The 22042-nt window shown below is 41.3% G+C and overlaps 2 protein-coding genes across 2 annotated transcripts in view; one reads left to right on the top strand and one right to left on the bottom strand.

Moving 5' to 3' along the window:
• MED12L (mediator complex subunit 12L) overlaps positions 1-22042 on the bottom strand; it is a 504977-nt gene that overhangs the window by 363733 nt on the left and 119202 nt on the right. The gene's annotated exons all lie outside the window — the stretch shown is intronic.
• Positions 1-22042, top strand: part of P2RY14 (purinergic receptor P2Y14) — a 41821-nt gene that overhangs the window by 170 nt on the left and 19609 nt on the right. Inside the window, exon 2 of the mRNA XM_066599889.1 lies at positions 21262-21524. The gene's annotated coding sequence lies outside the window, so the exon portion shown is untranslated. The remainder of the gene's footprint in view (positions 1-21261; positions 21525-22042) is intronic.

Raw genomic sequence — 22042 nt, 5'->3', positions numbered from 1 at the left:
TAATTGCTAGCTAAATTTACAAGTGTCAGGAAAACTAAACCTACATAATTGATACATTTAATGAATTCCGAATGTTCAGATTTTCCTACTAGTTAATTAAATTCTGAAACGTTACTGTAAATATATGTACAATACATCTGCTTCCTGTTTATAAGGAAAAAAAACACTATTTGTTTAATGACTTTAAGTAATTGAGTAAATAGAACAAGATGCAAAAGAGAACAATTTTAAGTCGGCGCCATCTAGTGGTGTTATAGTGATGCTTTTAGAAAAAATAAGACGGGTAAAACGTACCATGAATATAGAAAGAGAAAGAAAGATGATTTGTAGTCATTACGGCAAATAATGGATGAGAGAGAAAGGCCGGCGTCCTGATCTCTATGCTGTGCCGAAAGTTTGGGAAATGACATGCTTGTGTATTATATAAACGATCCAAGAGTTACTGCCACTTGGGGAGGATTTTCTGAAACAATTCTGCAGGAAAATCTGTAACAAATCCATGGCAAACTTCCCTTTTTTTGTGTTACAAGTGAATTTGCCGTGGATTTTACTGCAGGTATAACGCAGATTTCACTCAGCTCATTAAAAGGGGTGAAACCGTGGTAAAAACCCACAGCCTAAATTGACCTGGTGGGGATTTTAATTCCACATTGCTGTTCAATTTTCACATGGATTTCTTACGCAATGGGTTGATGAGATTTGTTAAGTCTACTTTGCTACTATTGTAATATGCTGTAGATCAATAATCAGCCAGTTAAAGCTAGCACTAAGTAAGAGTGCATCTTCCACAGAACTGGTTAAATCTGAAAGTTTATTTCCCGATTTGGAAGCTAGATTCTGTATATATAGAGTAGGGTGCTGTTAATCCAGGAGTCCAGAATTTAAATCATCTTGGACCGTCCCCAAAATGGACATTGTAGACGAATACATCACATTCACTGACAACTGCCTTACGGGGTTTACAGCAAAGTGCAGAAAAGACACACGACCCATCATGCCAAAAAGAACGAGCTGCAAATGCCTCGTAACCACAGGACCTGAGCATGGTCAAGTGTGTAACAGAGACTGGCAGCTCTCACTACCTGAAAAGGCAGAAGTTCCAGTTTGTGGCATTTTATCTGGATTAGTTAGGGTATTCCCACTACTCAGAAACAAGTAGGTCACAAGGACTAATGCCGTAGCTGCCCAATCTTGGTAGAAACTGAAAAATACCACAAAACATTGTGTGACCGGTCTGTATGTAGTAACCTAAAGAGCACTGTATCCACATTGATGTGAAGATCAGATACATTTTTTTTTTATTTTAGCCTTTAAGAAAATTTGCCTTTAAGAAAATTTAGGAAGATATGTCAATTAAGCCCTACTCCCACAGGCGAGTTTTAGATCAGAGCTCTGTCCAAGTTTGCAACTGAGTAAACTCAGACAGAAGTCAGACCCATAAAAATCAATGAGGTTTTTCAGACGATCATGTAAAAAACATTGCAGCGTGTCCTATTCTGGTCCAATTCAAGGAAAAGAGTACAACTTGCAATACACACTTTCCTGCACATTGGACAGAACACAAAAGGGGTGTCTGTGCGCTGTGCCATGCAAGTTGCATCCCAGAATCTCAGGCACAACTCCTCTTCGGCCATCTGAATGCAGCCTTACTGATTGACCCAAAGTAGACCCCTGTTGTGTTCGCACTGAACGTCTGTGATCTCTATGGGTGTATCTTGAGGCTTTTCTTCCTTAAGTGTGGGAGGAGCTTCATTCCTATGAATTAATGACTGACATGAAGCTTCTGCAACTCTTCAAAGAAAGATCTTCTGTAGAATATTTGCAAAAGGCTATTTTGATATAAGTGTAATATTGGGGTATTAGTGTATGCACCCATTTTATGGCCAAATGTCGCAACACAACTGGGGGTCTAATGACTCAAACTGACATCACATCAGGTCATTACATCTACAGTCTGCCCGGGACATTCAGCTGTAATAAGGTCCCAGAAATGCACCTGTTTTCACTTGTGTGGAAATAGCCAAAGGGAAGAAGTTGTTTTTTGTTATTGCTGTTTTAGATTAGATATGTGGGAGCATAAATAACTTCTAGAAGGTAGTATTTGTCGTAAACCAGTAGCCTTCCAGTGGAACAGATGGGGCTATTACTTTCATCAAAAGATAATGGAGCTGACTGCATAAAAAAAGTTTGCACACAGAGGCCTATTTCAGAACTTCGAGCCTCTAGATGTGATTATTTCTAGATGCAGAGGTTTTCAGTTTTGTAAAATATATATTTTTTTAATTTCCCTACGTTAAAACCAGTATGAAAAAAGGTTAAAAATTCCAGTTTTAATTTTCAGCAATTAGCATTTAAACGGTTGTCTAACAAAAACAGCCACTTTTAAAGTAAAGCCAGTGTGGCAATCAACTGATGACAGTGGCTCCGGCTTCTTTTACCCTCGACATTTGGCTGTGATGGTCGGTGAAAACCATGTCTAGGCATACATGACAGCCTTTGAAATGAATGACTGTCTATGTGATGCATGAAAGTCCTGCTTCTGGTAGAACATGGACTGCTCTTACAGTGCCTCTCCATTCTGGCACATGGAGGGGGTCCCAAGCCTTCCTCTGTGAACCGAACAGGTAGTCTTCCTGAGACAACCCCTTTCTAATTAATCTAGACGCAACAATTTATGGCCTGTCTTCAGTATGCCTGAGTAATGCTATTTCAACAAGTCATTATGCGGCTTTGTTGTAAAAAACAGTAGCATTGAGCAATGGAAAGCTCGGCTATGTCTCTATGTTATATCAGTAGTTTTCTGTAAGTGAACGTGTAACAGTCTGATCTCTGATACTCAGAAAGAAGCAGCTGGATAACACAATTTCACCTACAGCACCCTCATTCCCATGACTTTAATTAGGGTTGATGTAATTAACTGGGTCTAGGACTTAGGTGTTCCTAGTTAGCTGATTATTTACTGTTATGGTCATCCCTCCCTGCCATTTATCTAAATGCTATTGATCCCAACATGTCTGTGCCCTCTTACTCTCTGTTTCTGGTATTTATGTAGTGCAAATTAAGTTCACCATGTTCCTGCCCTCCCATGTGATCATGTGTATTTATTAAATTCATCCATTAACCCCTTGAGTGGCAGGTTTTCTACCACCCTGTCGTGCCCACCAGGGCAGGTTTTTTAAAATGGTCTAATCATTGAATTTCAACTAGTTTTGCAGTTGCGTCTCAAGAGCCATAACTTTTTCATTTTTCCATTGACATGGCCATATAAGGGCTTGTTTTTTGCGGGACAAGTTGTGATTTTTTAAACAGGGGGGAGGAAAAAAAGAAATGGGGAAAAAAAGAAAAAAAGGGGCCATGTCATTAAGGGGTTAAATAATGTATAAACTTCCTTCTCTGGGTCATTACGACGCATGGATACCACATGTGTGATTGTATTTTTGATTTTTTACAAAGTAAAGGGAGACAAGTGTTTTTTTTATTTTTTTAATAATTTTTTTACTTTTTTTTTTTTTTTTTTTATTTTTTTTTTTTTGTCCCTTTAGGGGACTTCCACAGGGACCCATCAGGGCCCCTGATCACATTCCGGGGGTCCGATGGTGACAGCCCTTTACATGCTGCAGTGACAACCCTTTACATGCTGCAGTCACATAGACTGCAGCATGTAAAGGGTTAACACAGCAGAGATCAGAGGTTTTCTCTGATCTCTGCTGTAAGAGCTGGTACCTAGATGTCCTCTGACAGCTAACAACCAGCTCTCCCTGCCACAGAGACCATCGGCTTGCTTCTGACAAGCCGATGGTCTCTATGGCAACTTGTAAACAAAGCAGGACATTGCCGACATGTCGGCAATATCTTCTGCTGGTTTTTCAAAGCCCTTGCTTTGTTTTCTGTGGGTCTGTGCAGGCAGAGCACACTGTCACAGCTTGTGGCATTGTGCTCTGCAGCTCCCATAGTGATACATAGCCCGGAAATCTTCCGGGGTATATCACTATGGGCAGTGGAGCTCGTCCCGGAAAATTTCCGGGCGTGCCACTCAAGGGGTTAATGCCTGAGGAAGGACCCTATGAGGTCTGAAAGCTAACTATATCATCATGTATTTTTGTTAGCCATTAAAAGGTATCATATCTACAAGATCACTTGGTTTCTCTTATTGAGAACAATCACACCTAGTTAGCTCTGCACACTGTTGCCAACCGTCCAGATATTCCTGGACAGCCTATAATAATAGAGTTCATTTATTAGTGTCTGTGGAAAAAAAATTAGATGCGGGTGTGAATTTTTTGAGGTTGTTGGTACTTGAGCAGGTTATTTTAATGTCTGTAATTATTATAATTTTACAGCTCACAATACATTTTGTTAATGAGTTCACCTCAGTATCTGGCCTATAAACATGTTATCAATTAGAATATTTATCTTACATTATGGTTTTCCAATGTGTCTGTCAAAAATGTTGTCTGGCTGTGATTTTTGGATAAGCTGTCCAGAAAAAAAATTCCTTCGGTTAAATTGATGGATAAATCAATGAAGGAGTGATCAGAGATATGTTTTTTCTGTGAGCAATGTCATATGTATGTCTTCATAAACATTCTGAGAAAGGTGTAGCACAAAGATGAGAACTAAAGTAAAGTCTAGCAGTACAGCTCTTGGCAACAGCAATCAGGCAGTTACAGAGGTGGTACCTGGGACGAGGCATAAACATGGTTGGGTAGCCAGGATTGTAAAACATTAGTTAAAGGGGTTGTCCCGCGCCGAAACGGTTTTTTTTTTTTTCAAACCCCCCCCCCCCCCGTTCGGCGCGAGACAACCCCGATGCAGGGACCTAAAGAAAGCTTACCGGAGCGCTTACCTTAATCCCCGCGCTCCGGTGACTTCTATACTTACCGGTGAAGATGGCCGCCGGGATCCTCTTCCTCCATGGACCGCAGCTCTTCTGTGCAGTCCATTGCCGATTCCAGCCTCCTGATTGGCTGGAATCGGCACGTGACGGGGCGGAGCTACACGGAGCTACACGGAGCCCCATAGAGAACAGGAGAAGACCTGGACTGCGCAAGCGCGGCTAATTTGGCCATCGGAGGGCGAAAATTAGTCGGCTCCATGGGAACGAGGACGCTAGCAACGGAGCAGGTAAGTATAAAACTTTTTATAACTTCTGTATGGCTCATAATTAATGCACAATGTACATTACAAAGTGCATTATTATGGCCATACAGAAGTGTATAGACCCACTTGCTGCCGCGGGACAACCCCTTTAAGTACAGCTGGTTAGGCAATACAAAAGCAGTAGTGGAGGGGGTAATCAAGACACGCCAAGATTCAGTAAAGGGGATGTAGTGGCATGTGTATGCAGTACAGTGTGGCATAGCAAAAGTGTCAAACTAGTTGGGTCAGTCTAAGCAAGGAATCTCACCACAGCCTTTGCCAAAAGCTGTGGCATAAATTGGCTCTATAGGAAGATTATTATTATTATTATAAGCTGAAACCTATAGTTGAGTCCCCTTAAAAAGTTACCTTTATTAATAGGTAGTTGCCAGCATGTTGGGGGAACTGGTCTTTTGGCACAGAGCCTCATGTAGTCTATTCTGCTATGCTTATGTTAGATGCCGTTTATCTGGCAGCATTTATCACACATGCTGGCAGTTTGTGCAGGGACCTAATCACTTGCTGAATCTTCAGTACATAGCAGTGTACAGCCGCATAGTAGCATGCACCATTTGCAGCAAGTGTTATAGGCGTGACCCTGATATTTGTGCATAATCAGAAGGCAGGATATTGTTTCTTTTTTGTCTAATATATTACACTCTTTCACACTATACTGAGACTCGGATCTTTTTAATTCATTGTTACTACAATATATTTTACTACATTTCAATAAAGGTTACTTTTTAAGGAGACCCAACTGTGGGTTTCAGCTTATGGCAAAGACTGTGGTGGGATTGGTTACAATTTAACCCTAGTCGGCCCTTGAGCCTCCTAAAAGTTTTGTTCGCAAACAAAGCAAGGAAACCCTAGTGAATAAGAATTAACATCAGTATTAAATCTTATAGCTGCCACTGCGGCTGGTATAATGTAAGTTTAAATATTTTGCCCTTCTCCATTGGCTGGGAGACCCGGCACTTTGTTCATGTGCTACTCATGATCCTTGAAGGGAGAAAAGATATATATGTGACAGGAGGAATGTTTTAAGTAAGCGTTGGAGTTGTGGTGAGCAGTGGGCAGAACCTGGACCGAGCCTGCTAGGTAAGTATTATAAGACCTAGTGCCTCTTTTGGGGCAAAAATTTATATAATACAGGGTCTTATTTTCGGGAAAACATGAATTAAAATTCTTAAACTACATTATGATGAGAATATGTAATCCACAATATGATTATCAGTACATGGGTCCTCTGATTTCTATATGGGGGATATTGGAATAAATGTGGAAGTTCACAGTCTGATAATAAGGTTTCTTTCATCATAGCTACCACTCACATAGAGGAACTGATTTGTATATCAGCTTTATTAATGTAGGGGATTTTCATCTTACACACAATACCTATTCTCCAATGCGTGGAGATCACCCAGGTGTTCCAGCATAAGGCTTGTGGTTTTACTGTTTGCATGAACCTTAAACACTAAAGATCTCAGCGTTCTTTAATTAAGAGTACACTAAATACATTGTGTAATTCTTATTGGTGTACGATGGGGTTCTGCCTTGAGAGATGGGAACTATTTAAAGCTACAGGGGAAAGAAATACTTCCTGAAGGGCTTTTTCACAGATTACAGCTGATACCTAGGAGTCCCACAGTAGGACTTCCTCTGATCAGTTTGTTTTAATAATGATGGATTACCCAAAGTCGCCAATTACTTTAAAAAGGCCAGAGAAACAATGTTATTGCAAACATGGAACACCACAAAGCAGAGGGACATCTTGGAAAGTGGAGTAGAATCTTAAAAGGGTCAAATTTTAAACTAACCCTGATGACTGGAAGCATATGGCAGCTATGTAGTCAATGTGCTATAAAGAACTGTATTATACAATGAATGACCATGTTATTATAGACACCCATCTAGCAGCACATTGGCCTTCAAAATCACAGCAAATCTTCATGGTGTCCATCCACAAGAATCAGAGGACTCAGGGTGTGGACCAAGAAAACATTCCCCACAATGTTACGCCACCTCCACCAGCCTGAATTGTTGATGCCTGACGGGAAGGATTCATCGATTCATACGGATTGTGCCAAATTCCAACCCTTCCATCAGAACGTTGCAAAAGACATCTGTACTGGTTTGACCAGATGATGTTTTTCCATTGCTCAGTGATCCAATTTTGGTGCTCTTCTGTTTACTGGAGTCTTGCCTTTCTGTTTCTCTTAGACACTATAGCACAGGAACTGGTTGTCTGCCCATTTGAGCTAAGGAATGACAAGCTGTACATTTCCACACATTATTTGGAGAACTAATATTGTATTCAGCTGCAATTTTCTTGACTATGCAGCACCTGTTCGTCTTGACACCCTCCTCTCACCCCTTTCGGCAACAAGTTTTTATGTTCACAGTATCCCCTTTCTCTATGTGCTTTTTATTTTTTCAATCACCCCTTTCTTGGCATACTCTTCAAACTGTCTTAGAAGAAAACCCCACAAGGTCAGTAGTGTTTGAAATCCTGGGCCTGCGAATCTAGCACTGACGACCAGGTCATTTTCAAAGTAGCTCAAATCACTCAATCTTCCAATTCTAATGTGGATTCATTCTGAAACTGATCCACAGAAAACTTCTCACTTGATTTTATGCTGCACTCTAAGGTCACAGGTAGAGATGAGCAAGCATACTCGTCCGAGCTTGATGCTCGTTCGAGTATTAGGGTGCTCGAGATGCTCGTTACTCGAGACGAGCACCACGCGGTCCTCGTCTCGATTAAACGAGCACTGACCATTGAATTCAATCGAGCCGGCAATACAGCCGGCTCCATTAAAAGCAATGGGCTGCCGGCTAGCGCGGGATGAATTTTCGGGAAGGGCTTAAAAATATAAGCCCTTACCTGAAATTCATCCAGAAATGTGTAAAAAGTAAAAAAAAAATATATACTCACCTTGTCCCGGCAGAATGATGTTAGCTGCCAGCGATCGCACAATAAATTTTCGAGAAGGGCTTAAATATATAAGCCCTTCCCAGCAATTCATCCGAAAATGTGTAAAAATAAAAAAATAAAAATATACTCACCTGGTTCAGCCGCGGCCAGCTGGCAGTTCTCCTGAACTGCTCTTTGTAGTATTCAGCAGCCGGGGATTTAAAATCCTCGCCTGCTGAATGAGCTGCCTCTGATTGGTCACAGCCTGACCAATCAGAGGCAGCTCTCACTCACACCCATTCATGAATTCATGAATGGGTAAGTGAGTGCTGCCTCTGATTGGCTCAGCACAGCTCTCAGCTGAATGACAGCTGAGCTGAGCCAATCAGTGCGGGGGGGGGGGGTCTCACTCTTGCCACTATTGTGGCTTAATAGTGAGACCTCGGAGCCTGAAATGCAGCCCTGCATGTTGCTCCTTGCCTGCCCTATCCATTTCTGTGTTTTTTACATGACTTTGGTGATTTGCTAAGATTTTCACAAATGAAAACCTTAGCGGCGCACCAGTCATATACAAAAATGCTCGAGTCACCCATTGACTTCAATGGGGTTCGTTACTCGAAATGAACTCTCAAGCATCACTGAAAGTTCGACTTGAGTAACGAGCACTTGAGCATTTTGGTGCTCGCTCATCTCTAGTCACATGTCTAAGTTCTCCAACCATGTATGGGCCAGTGTCTGTAATAAAGTCGTCAGGGTATTTCACAGGGAAGATAATGAATTTTGGAAACTTGTAAAGCTTCGGCATATAGAACTCGAGAGGTACCATATTTTTCACTTTATAAGCGATAGTGCCAGTCATAATACAGGGTAATGGAGGGCCACTACAAATCCTTTCCTTTCTCTTCCACAGCAGGAGCAGCAGAGCTCTGTAACAGCAGCTCTTGTATACAGCAAGAGGAAGCTGATTGGTGGAGATGGGGGAACAGCAGCAGTTCCCGTCGGCAGTCACCACCAATCAGCTGTGGTGGTAAGCGCAGGCGGGAGAGGAGGAGGACTGCTTTCCTCCCCCACAACTGAGCGGGGCCTGCAGGACGCTGTCCCCTCACCCACACTGTGGAGGGGGATGAATGTGTCTTATAAAGTTAAACATACAGTATATTAGACTGAAGCATTGCATTTATTTTCACAATAAATAACTATGAAGAATACTCTGTCAGTTAGTTCAGATGACATATAACAGTTCCTGGGATGTTTCATATTGGATTCTTGGCCAATGAAGTATTGTTGTTTAGACACAAAACAGGAGACGTCATTATTTACAAGCTCAGTAAGTAACAGCCTTTTCCTCTCCAGTAAACAACACTAGGCTCCCAATATCACTAAACACCGTGACCCTATTCAAACAATTTCCCTTGATAGCAAACGAGTCGGCAGAGACAGCTCAGCTGTTGTACAGTTAGATAAACCCCTCTTACCATGAAAGCAGATGTCACCATCAACATGACATTCAAAGATATATTTGCAAGAATTCTTGGAGTGATAGAGAAACCCAAGTTGAACTTTTTTGGAAAATGAACAATTTTTGAATTCTTTCTTAATGTTTCATAAATTCCAAAACTCTGCAATGCAAATGAAAAGCTATTAATTCCATTATGAAATGTGGTGATGTATTTCCCACAAATAGTGATGGTTTCCATTCCTCATGTGTAGTAGCAATATTATATACTAGTATAAACAAAGGGATTTTCAGGTTTCTAAGAACTTCCTGTTAAAATCTGGAATGTAATTCTACATATCAAAAGGTAGCAGTAGTGCATTGTATATGAAAGCAGTTCCTACTGCATATCGTATCTAGCACATGTACACACATGATATACATCCTAGGTTCTCAACCTGTGATGCATGCAACGCGTTACATTTTTAGAGAGTATTTGTACTGTCCTCATGCATTGGTTCTAATGAGCACCAGTGCATAATCATAGCCTTGGGGGTAATTTAATGTTATTTATTTCAGTAAGGGGTCTTTGGCTTGAAAAGATTAAGAAATTCTTATATACATATATAATAAATGTATCCAAGCCCAAAAAGTAATCACACCCAGAAGAGTGTAATTATGTTGTTCTATAAACTCTATAATTCACGTTTTTGGCACCGATGAACAGGAAAAACTTGTTAAGGCCAACACAAAATCAGGTTGCTCCAAAAGGATCTAAATAATTTCAAGCAGGGATCTTACAACAGTTCCAACACAACCACCTGCTGGACAAACTCCAGCTATTCTGCAAAAGTTCTCATCACTTTGAAAGTTATGTCTGATTTATAACCATGTTACATGATAGCAGTCTTTATTTTGAGAACATTACTAGCTATAAGAAATTCTAAAGTAACACATACTAAGCCTATAAATTGTAGAGGGTCTAGATATGGCTGATCGTCTTTTGCTTGGTTTGGCATTTGTAGATCAATATTTTCATTTCCAATGCAACATCTTCTTCACAGCATTATATACAGTAAGCATGGTAGGTTTGTAAGCTTGTAAAATGACAGTTATATACAGGAGCCTTGGTGTGGTAGGTCTGTAAAGCGTGGGTGAGACCCTCATGGGTTAGGAGACTGGAGTTTGTATTTTAGGTTGTGTTATCCTATATTTGTTTGTGTATGTTCTTATTCTGCTGGTGGAGTCTGGAGAAAGCCTTATGTTCTTAACTACCGTGTTTCCTCGAAAATAATACCCTGTATTATTTTCATTTTTGCCCCAAAAGAGGCACTAGGTCTTATGTTCAGGGGAGATCTTATTATACTTACCTAGCAGGCTAGGTCCAGGTTCTGCCCACTGCTCTCCACAGCTCCGTGCCGAACCTCTAGAAAGCAGCAAGAAGGACCTGTACTGAGCCTGCTAGGTAATGTATTCTCATTTTTTAATGAAGTGTAACTAGGGCTTATTTTTAGGGTAGGGATTATATTTCAAGCCTCCCTGAAAATTAGACTACAGTTTATTTTCGGGTTAGGGCGTATTTTCAGGAAAACAGGGTAGTGTATTCCTCCTATTGTAATTTTATTTATTGTAACATGCAGGGGTGGATTAAGTCTACCAGGGGCCCTGGGCTGTTTGAAGATTGTGCCCCCCATCACCATTTCAAGGTTTTAAAATGAACTGACACTTACTACATAGATACACTATCAGAACCAGGTTTACTGCATGGATATAGTACCAGAACCAAGCCTACTGCATATATAAAGGATCTACTCAGTAAGCTTGCATGTGTTATTCTATCCATGTAATAAGCTTTTTTCTCTTAAAGTACCATAATTAAGCTTACTACAAAGATATGGCACCAGGACCATATACTACATATATACTGTACCAGAACCAAGTGCGTGACATAGATATGGTAGTAGAACCAAAAATACTACATATATACGGTACCATAACCAAGTGTAGTATATAGATATGGTAGTAGAACCAAGCTTACTACATACAGTATCAGAACCAAGTTTACTACATAGATGTGATAACAGAACCAAGCTTACTGCATAGAGACAGTACCAGAACATATACATAGGTGCGCTTTTACACAGACATGAATATACACAAAAGCTTACTTTTACATACTACATTTCACATACTTTTACTTATACACACACATATACACATTAACCATGCTTTGAACACTCCCGACAGGATGACGTCTAACAGGAACACTGCGGTTTACACTGCCACATCCCAACCAGTAGTCCATGCTTCTGTCCAATAGCATAAGTGCAGACTTCGGAAGCTGTGGCAGTCACACTTCAGTGAAATACAGCTTTAAGGCTGTTGTTAAGCCAAAAAAGTTGATCAGAAGGGCTGGCTGCAGCCGCTTTCCCACTGACTTTCTGGCATAGTTATTTCCTACTCTCCCTTCTCCCATGCTAGCTTCCATTAAATGTAGAACCTCTCGGTTAGTACAGTATTCAAACAACTAGGCATTCTTCAGTGCATGACATCAGGTTTCCCGTGCCGGCTCCCGTTTGATGTGGAGCTCAGCGTTATTAGAATATTCAGACAAGTGGGCAGTTTCAAGTGGATGATGTTAGAAATAGCCACTGCTAGACAGTTCGGTTAGCAGCTTTTTTTTTTAAATGGCATAACAGGATTAGGTATGTTGAAATCCATCATGCCCAATCCCTCCTCCCCCTGACATCTGCCTTCAAGATCTTCAATCCTGAAAAAATTGGTAAGTGCAGATGAATTTTATCTCATAAATCCATTTACTGTGACCACTACTAGTGTGGCTAATCAAGGGATCTTGGAGATTATTAGAGGGTTGGACCACTTTGTTTATTAGTGAAATCATTACAATGGAGCAATCAGCGCGCAATGTCAATTAATGCTTTATGATCTGGTATTCCTAATGAATTTACAGGCAACGATTATCACTCAAAATTCGCTCAAAAGCAATCGTTTGCGCTATAATCATTGTGTGTAAATTCTCCCATCTTTCACTCTGGCTGAATGATGGATTTTATGCTTATCTAAAAATCAGCATCAAGAGAGTAGATAACACAGATCGCATGCTGTGTTTGCTGTCCATGTTGCTGTATTCTCCACGGGAGCAGCTGATTACATTGTATTCAGCAGAAACCCCCGCAGCAGCCCATGGCAGTAAAAAGGGGATGAATGCAGAGAACAGACCACCTGCTGTTCTCTGCACACAGCTCCCAAAGCTCATTTACATGTAAATAAAGGTGAAAAGCTTCTAATTGATCTTAGTGTCCATTAGCAGTTTATGCAAAACAATCGCTCAATCTTTTGAACGATTATCTTGGCGTGTAAATGCGCCTTTAGGCAAATGGTTTAATCTATATAAATGAAAGACTCACTGTGGTAAAAAAGGCAGCAAAATGCAAGAAGATGAGTTAGGCTGCGGTTAGAAGAGCAATTTTTTTTGCTCGCCTATGTGCACAAAAAAAATTGCGTCTATTAGAACCATTGGTTTACTGTGAACTGTTCACATGTCCATTTTTTAGAGGCGCAAAATACTCACACCTGCAAAAGATAGGACATGCGTGCCTATAATGCACATCGGTAAGGTCCGTGCTGAACCTAAAGACATCATGTGAGGTTACAGAGGTGACAGGGAATGAGGGGACTGGCAGAGGGTTCTGTTAATCCCCGTGGAGAGTCCCCTCATCACTGAACACCGTGACAGCACTGTCACAGTGCTCAGTGATGAGGGGTCTGCAGTGGGGAATGAAAGAATTCCCTGCCACAGCTATCACAGAGGACAGTGATGTTCTCCCACTGCTTTCAAGGGGCCGGTGCTGCTGCCACTCCATTGAAAGCAATGGGATGCAGGCAACCCCTGCAGTGATGATTTTCGGAGGGGGGGAGGGGGCTTGAAATATAAGCCATACCCCAAAAATCATCCCTAGCTGTAGGAAAAAAAATAAGTCAGTCACCTAGAAGTGCTGTTCGGCTCTTATCCCCATCCCCGGTAGTCTTCTTCTGTATTCTGGTGGCCGGAGACTCAAAGCGATGCCTCTGATTGGCTGAGCGCTGTGACCAATCAGAGGCATAAAGTTAAGTATTAAGAACTGATTGGCTGACCGCTGTGACCAATTAGGAACACAAAGCTGGTGGGCAATAAATAGGGATACATGGCTAACCATTAATACACTTGTGTCATTTGTTTAGTTTACAAGTAACATACAGCATGGTGTCATCACAGAAGAAGGAACCGCACTGATAATCTATCATTAGATGGCACTAAAAAACAGTTTATGCAAAACATAAATAAGGGACAGGCTGATGCATTCTGTATCAGTGAGTGGAAAAGACATACTGAACTGTATTAATATGAAAGTGTAATAACATCAATTTGTATATTGCAGACCTGCAGATGGTAATAAATGCAAAGCTAAATCTTCATCCTGTTTGAGTGATTTATGAATTGTAAACCAGTGTGCAGTTTTGTGTGCATTAAATATTAGGAAGATGTCAACTATGTGCTATTGTCCATGCGTAGATCATTTTAAATGTACTCAAGCACAGAAACGTATCCTGTCCTCCGTACTAAGTGCTATTTGTTTGTGTTTTGGCTAGTAGTTGGATTTGGTACAAAAATGCTTTTGTTAGCAGGCTTCCCGTTCGTGGATTCACATTGCTATGTCTGGGCAAGACATGACGTATCTTATTAAGAATTTAATCACAGAGTTTAGAAATTATCACGCATGTCCTAGAATTACTAAAAATATGAAATTGGGGAAGTATATGCACATGATGCAATGACTCAACCACCTCCAGACCTACAAACTCTTTCGAATTCAGGGTGTCATGCATGTACCTACATCATAGAATAATTGCTGGGATTTTGTTTCCTGTTGGATTGATGTAGCTAAGTTGATAGTATATGATACAGTCTTTAGACAGATCTCAGAGTATATTTAACATATACATTTCTACAGAGATGAACCCGTCAGAATTTGCCATATTTCTGCTTAAATTTGACTAAAACTCTATCAGATTCCAAAAGTAGATAAAGGCAAAGTGGATAACGGGTTCCTTTGTGAACTAGCAGACCATTATACAGTGTGAGCTTTGTTGGTCGACCACTATAATGGTCGACCAACAGTAATAATGGTCTTCAATTTCCTCAGTGGATGTGGATTTTTGAAGTCCAAACATTTCTGAGATGGTTTTATAACCTATTTCAGCCCGATGAACACCGAAAACTCGTCTTCTGTGGTCCTCAGAAATTTCCTTTGTTCATGCCATGATACAGGGGACAAAAATATGGAAACACCGTAGAAAATGCATTACTTGAAATCGGTCTCTACATGTCTTATTGAAATATGATTTAGAATCCTCCATGTAACTTAAGTGGAGATAATATGACACACATGCTGCTGGGCAAAAGTGAACATCTATCAGAGCAACAAGGTTCCATTGGTCGTGGGTTTTAGCCACTCGGCTGTGGTTACCAGCTGGCTGCCAAAACCAACCAGAGCAGGGCAAGAGGTGAAATAAACACAAATTTGTCGGGAAAGCTCTCGGCCAAGCAAGTGTCAAAAGGGCAGCTAAGAGCTAATGATTGAAATACCATGCATCTCTTACGGTGTTTCCATATTTTTGTCCACCCCCTGCCCACTTCCACAAATGTGTTGTGAAGATCAAATTTTAATAGATCCCATTTAATAAAACTGTCACCTGCTCACACCTGATTGCTATCCGATTGATTGAAAACACCTTGCTCTAATTTCACCTACAAATTATTTGCTAATCATAAAGGTTCACATACTTTTGTCACTCATAGACATGTGATATTGGATACTTTTCCCCAATAAATAAATGACCAACTTGAATATTTTGACTCCTTTGTTTGCTTTGGTTCTCTTTATCTACTTTTAGGACATGTGTGAAAATCTGATGTAGTTTTAGGTCAAATATAAGCAGAAATATGGAAAATTCTGAAGGATTCACAACCTTCAAGCATTACCGTATATTCCATTATTATGAAATGGTTATTAAATTTTCACTCATAAGCCAAGCTCACATGGGCGGATTCCAATTGCGGAATCCGCGATCGGTGTCCACACAGAGGAACCATGGCAAAACGCGGCCGTTGAAAGGCATGTAACTCCCAAATATGAATTCCGTATTCCGCGAGTGGAGGAAAAATCACAGCGCACTCTATTTTGCTGAAGGCTCTGTGCTGACGGCGTCCATTGAAGTCAATAGTGGCTGTTCAACCCGCAGCCCATATGCAATTAGCACTGCATATGGGCTATGGTCACTCACATCATCGCTTAGTGACGGCACGGTAAAATGTTGGGGGTAAAAAAAAAAAAACGTACTGCGCATAACCGATGGCGAGCCACTGTGGTCATGCTAATTAGAGGAAAATAAAGTACGCAGGGTCGCTGGCCTCAGTTTTGGCGCATTCTATGACCTGATGTTTGTTGGGAGTCTGTAAAAATGGTTAGAAGGTCTACAGACAATGTTTTGGTTTGTGGGGCTTTCATGCTGCTTTTGAAAACAGTGGCTTTTTTAAAAAATGCAGCATGCTGAAAATATGGGGTGTTTTTTTCCTGGTGACTTTTCCATATACTTCAATAAGTTGTTCAATATAAATGCAAAAACAACTGAAAAATGCCTATACAAAAAGACACTTAAAAAAATACCACTAGATGGTATGCACGCATTACTCCCTCATTTTACAGTAATACTTAGTCCTACAACTGTAACCAATAAATAGTGTAAAGTCCATTGTAACTAAATAGAGAACTGATATTTTTTTGGAGTTTCAACAACAATAACTCAAAATAAATAAAAATGTACATTAAGAAAATAACCCCAAAAATGCAACATCCGCTTAGGGCTCAGTCACACGTTTTTTTGCATTATTTACAGCTATGTTTGCGATCCACATCTAGATAGACCCAATGCTTTGCAATAGGAGCGTTCACATGTGCGCATTTTTCATGCACACAAACGCATGTGGTGAAAATTATAGGACACAACGATTCACAGAACGCATGTAACTGCGTTCTGCGCAAATCCGTGTTCCTGTGTATATGCGCTCAATGGGGCCGGCAGCAGCAGCGCCGACCCAATTAAGAACATATACAAAAGATCGTTCTCCTTTGCCACAGCTGTGACAGCTGTGGCAGAGGATAAGGATGTTCTCCCATTGAATTCAATGGAGCCGGCTGTATTGGGCTGCCAGCAAGTGCTGTACTAATTTTCGGGGAAGGGCTTCAAATATAAGCCCTTCCCTGAAAACCATCCTGGGCTGCCTATGATTGGCTGAGCGCTGTGACCAATCAGAGGCAGCCCATTCAGCAGGCGGGAATTTAAAATCCCCGCCTGTTGAATACTACTGAAAGCAGATGAGGAGAAGAGCTGGCTGGACGCGGCTGAGCCCAGGCAGCTGCAGAGAGGTGAGTATTTTTTTTTTTTTTTTACACTTTTTTAGGATGCTTTTCAGGGAAGGGCTTATATTTGCAGCCCTTCCCTGAAAATTACTACAGCGCTTGCCGGCAGCCCACTGCTTTTAATGGAGCTGGCTGTATTGCCGGCTCCATTGAATTCAATGGGAGAACATCATTCTCGTTTGCCACAGCTGTGGCAGAGGATATCGGGCAACGCTCTTTGTAAGCGTACAAACGCCCGTGTGACTGAGCCCTTTGGGCGGATAAACGCTGCTAGCAGCGTTTTTTTCCTCCGTGGTGCTGACTTCGGTCACACGATTTTTTTTGAGCGCATCAGTTATGAGCACAAAAAAATTGTGCGAAAAAACACCCATGTGACTAAGCCCTCAATCACTAAACTTATTTCTAAACGTAAAGCACTTATACTTGGCCATCCTTGGTGGCCACTCACAGATGCATTACCAGTTAAATGATCGCTTTATTTGGCTGGATCTTCTAGCCAATTACATGCCTTTTTGATTAACTACACAGGAATCTGGTTGCACTTGATTATGGTCTAGGAAAAAACACTGTAAATTAAAAATATTGTATCCTGGGGCCATTGTAATCTGATTGTAGATGTAAAATACCGCAGTGTGAAACATAAGGGTGGTTTTACACACGCTGCTTTTTGGAAAGGTGCCACTGAGGTTTTTGATGCAGTTTTTGAACCAAAGCCAGAAGTGGATTGAGGAGGAATTAAAAGTATTCTCTTATATTCTCCATTAGTTTTAGAATCCATTTCTGACCTTCAATAAAAAAAATGCATGAAAAAACACCAAAAAATGCATCTTAAAGAAATATTAAAAAAACATTGCGTGCAACCACCCAAAATGTAAATGTTTTAAATTCCCATTTTCCCAATACAAGGATTATGTTTTTTTGGTCCTCACGGAAGTTTTTGAGATGGTTGTTCCCAAATAATTTAATAGAAACAAAGAAAATATGTTCAAAAACTATATTTTAACTTTTTTGCTTTTTCAAAACTCTTCACTATTACTCCAAAACCCAAATTTGTGCGGCTGTATTGGTGTTTTCCCTTAAGATGTAAAAATCTGAATACTTCCTATCCGGATTCATCATCCCTGTTGTACATGAACTTAGAAGACCTTTCAAGTACAAAATCACAACTTTCATTTATTAGCCAATAAGGAATAAAAACAAGCTAATAAGTAATGTCATTCACATGACACTAAACAGCTTACGAGCTGATTTGCATCAATCTCTTGGCACTCATAAAAATATATTACTCTATTTAGATTAGATGGATAAGGACAAATAAAGTAAGAAAATCTCACATCTCAGGGTGACTACCCACTAGCGTTTGTTTTCCGCAACGCACCAAAAACGCAAGTTGCTGTGCGTTGCGTTTTTAACATTAGAAAGTCCCATTGACAATTGAAAAAAAAAAACGCAGCAAATACGCAGCGGGAAAAAAAAATCGCTAGTGGTTAGGCACTAGAGATGAGCGAACGTGCTCGGCCACGCCCCTTTTTCGCCCGAATACCGCGATTTTCGAGTACTTCCGTACTCGGGCGAAAAAATTCGGGGGGCGCCGTGGCGGCACGGGGGGTAGCAGTGGGGAGTGGGGGGGGAGTGGGAGAGAGAGAGGGCTCCCCCCTGTTCCCCGCTGCTACCCCCCGCACCGCCACGCCTCTCCCCGCCCCCCGGCGCCCCCCGAATCTTTTCACCCGAGTACTGAAGTACTCGAAAATGGCGGTACTCGGACAAGTAATTACTCGAAACGAGTACGTTCGCTCATCTTTATTAGGCACCCTAAAAGCCAATTTTCTACTTTAAGTATCAATAAGCAAAACAAAAATCAGTGTTTTACACAAAAAAATAAAAAGTCATTACTAGAGATGAGCGAGTATACTCGCTAAGGCACATTACTCTAGCGAGTAGGGCCTTAGCGGAGTATCTACCCACTCGTCTCTAAAGATTCGGGGGGCGGCGCGGGTGACAGGTGAGTTGCTGGGGGGAGAGTGGGAGAGAGAGATCTCCCCTCCGTTCCTCCCCACTCTCCCCCGCCGGTCCCCGCCCTCCGCCGGCCCCCGAATCTTTAGAGACGAGCGGTAAGATACTTGGCTAAGGCACTACTCGTTCGAGTAATGTGCCTTAGCGAGTGTACTCGCTCATCTCTAGTCATTAAGTTCTAATAAAAATACATGAATTCTTTCTTTTTTAGCTGGCTTTAAAGGGGTTCTGACACAAATAATGTTTTTATGCTTTAGCAGCCATTGTTCCCTGGTGTGCCTAATGGACCCAGGGAACCCATGGTTTAATGGCTGCTAAAGCATAAAAAGATAATACTTACCTTGTCTCCTGTTGTTGTTGACATCGGGGGGGGTCATCTCCTGGCAGGCGCTGTTCCTCCTCTTCTGTCTGCATGAGCCGCGCCGCTCCGGGATCGCGCGCATGCGCAGTGGAGAGGTGCCCTCTGACAGGAGTCAGGACAGGTTGCGTCTCCACTGCGCATGCGCAGCACTCCGGAGTTCAGCAGGACGGACGGGCCGCCCACAGCAAGCACTGCTTGTGACGTGCTTGCTGTGGGCGGTCCGTCCGTTTACCTCGGAAGTGCCTGACGGACGGACCAGAGCAGGAAGCGGTCTTTTTGACCGCTCCTGCTCTGCTTTAAAGGCACAGAAGAAGATGCCGGCTGGAGGGGACATGCCTGGCGATCGGGCCAGGCAAGGTGAGTACAATTTTTTTTTTTATGTCAGAACCCCTTTAAGAGGGATCATATAAGAAAAACTATAAAAAATGTAATTCACTATGGCTTCATGTACTAGTTATTTTACTACTACATGCAGTTAAGTTTTTAACCATACACTTTATATGTTTTTCTTAACGATCCCAAGAAGTACAGTACATCTTGGTGTACGTTCACATGTAGCAGAATTAGTGCAGAATTTCTGCACCAGGAATTCTCCAGTGAAAAATGTCAAAATTTGCACCATTGTTGAGGATTTTGTCCCAGAATTTGCTGTGGATTAACAACAGACTTCACCCCTTTAATTGAGAGTGTGAAATATACGGTGGCTCCATGGGGGGAAAAAACTGTGTCAAAATCCCCTTTAATGGTGCAGATTTGGACATGGTTTTTGCTGTGGATCAGCACAATATACACATGGATGAGAATCTAAAAACACAACATGTGAATATCCTCCTAGAAAACAATGTAAGCACCAATAATGCTTCATCCCTGTATGTTAGACATGCTGTAGCCTCTCTCATTCATTCAAACTTCAGTAAGCAGTGAAATATTACTTTTGGGTTTAGAGATTAAACACAAATAAGAACAGAAGATTGCACCTCAACATGCAACTACAGTTCATTGAAATAAAGCATTTCTATAAACTGCTGCCTCTTGTCATTTTTGTTAGCCCTGTGGCTCAGTGGTTAGCACCTGGTTTCTGGATGCAAACCTAACTAAAAGCAACATTTGATGGAGTTTGTATGTTCTCCCTATCTTTGCATGGAGTATTGAGGTATGGTTATCATCTGGATATCATTGGGTCATGTACACTACCATCCATATTTGATCCAAGGCAGAGCTATAGCCATGTGAGGGAGGCTGTATGGCAGAACAGAGAGGATCTACAACTCCTTATGGCCCAGTATGGATGCTGTATTATGGCTCTTTACAACTCGGAGGTTGTATAAAGCCATAATATAGGCTTTTACGTGAGACACTATGAGAATATACACATTTTTAGTTTAACTACATTAAATGGCAAAACTCTGTATTAGGGTGCCTACCCACTTGCGATTTTTTTTCCTGTGATGTTTTGCGTTTTTTCTCAAGAGCAATTAGTATAGAATGTGTTCTTGTCCATCTGGGTTTTTTTTCCGTTTCGTGGGGTTTTTTTTACATAGGAACTGTTAGTTGCATATGTCTCCTTATTTTTCTCTTAATGCACCCATGATTGTCAATGGAGGGCTGCAAAAAACGCCGCGAAAAACACACAAAAAACGAGCGAAAACGCCGCGTTTTTCACGTGCAAAAATCGGCAACGCAAGTGGGTAGGCGCCCTCACATAGCACAATGCTGCTTTTGATAAGCAGACTCTTTTCTGAACTACATTATACAACTTTCTGTTACCTACAATATAAAAACAAAACAAACGTCCATGACTTTCTGTTTATTAGAATTGGAGGAAAGGAGATGATGAGATCGTGTGTGAAGAACTATTATACAGAAAGTAGAACTTCCAGCACTTCTGTATAAATGACTGTGTATTCTTGTGATGCAGCATATGATTCGCCAGGCATGATAAGAAGTGACCACATCAATAAGACGGGAGGAACACAAGCTGCTAGAGGGCAGAATATCCTGTATGTTATTCTATAGGAGACACAGCAATGCTGACCACCTCGCTAGTCAACAATCAATCAGACTCTGCTGACAAGAGAATCTGTATATACAGCCTGGAAGGTTTATTCTGGAGTTCCGCCACTAAAGAGAAGGAAAACCTGTTGTAATGAAAGAAGATCCAAAGCCAAAAACTGCATGAAGGTAATGAGGATATTTCACATAACTTGAAGTTGCATTTTTTTTTAAACTCTCTTAAAACGTCAGTCTATTGAAACAAAGCCAGAATGCTACAATTGTCCTAGCATTTACATTTGTAGCAGTTTAGGAAGGGAAGATGAACTAATTTGTCAAGGTGCCCTGAATAGCTGGTGGTCTGTGATGATTTTCCTTCCTACTAGCTATGCAGGTTCAAAGTCTATTCGATAGTCATGGAAAGTAATACCTTGCTTTAATTAAAAGCTAGTGGCCTGCAAAATTCCGGTTTAATTAAAAGCTAATGACCAGCACAATTCTGCTCTTAAAGGGATTGTCTCACAACAGGTTTTACCTGTCAGGCAGATACCCCTACCATGTCTCAGTCCCAAAGTATAAGGTAGCAGGTGGCTGCACATGTACACCACTGCTCTCATTCACTTCAATGGGACCATCTATCTCTAGAAGTCCCTCTGCAGGAACAGCAGCAGCTACTTTACACCTCAAGACTGAGCCGCAACTGGCGT

This window comes from Eleutherodactylus coqui, chromosome 1 (assembly GCF_035609145.1).
Source record: "Eleutherodactylus coqui strain aEleCoq1 chromosome 1, aEleCoq1.hap1, whole genome shotgun sequence".
Classification (NCBI taxonomy): Eukaryota; Metazoa; Chordata; class Amphibia; order Anura; family Eleutherodactylidae; genus Eleutherodactylus; species Eleutherodactylus coqui.
Note: the sequence above shows the minus strand (reverse complement) of the source record. Positions and strands in the feature narration are given on the sequence as shown.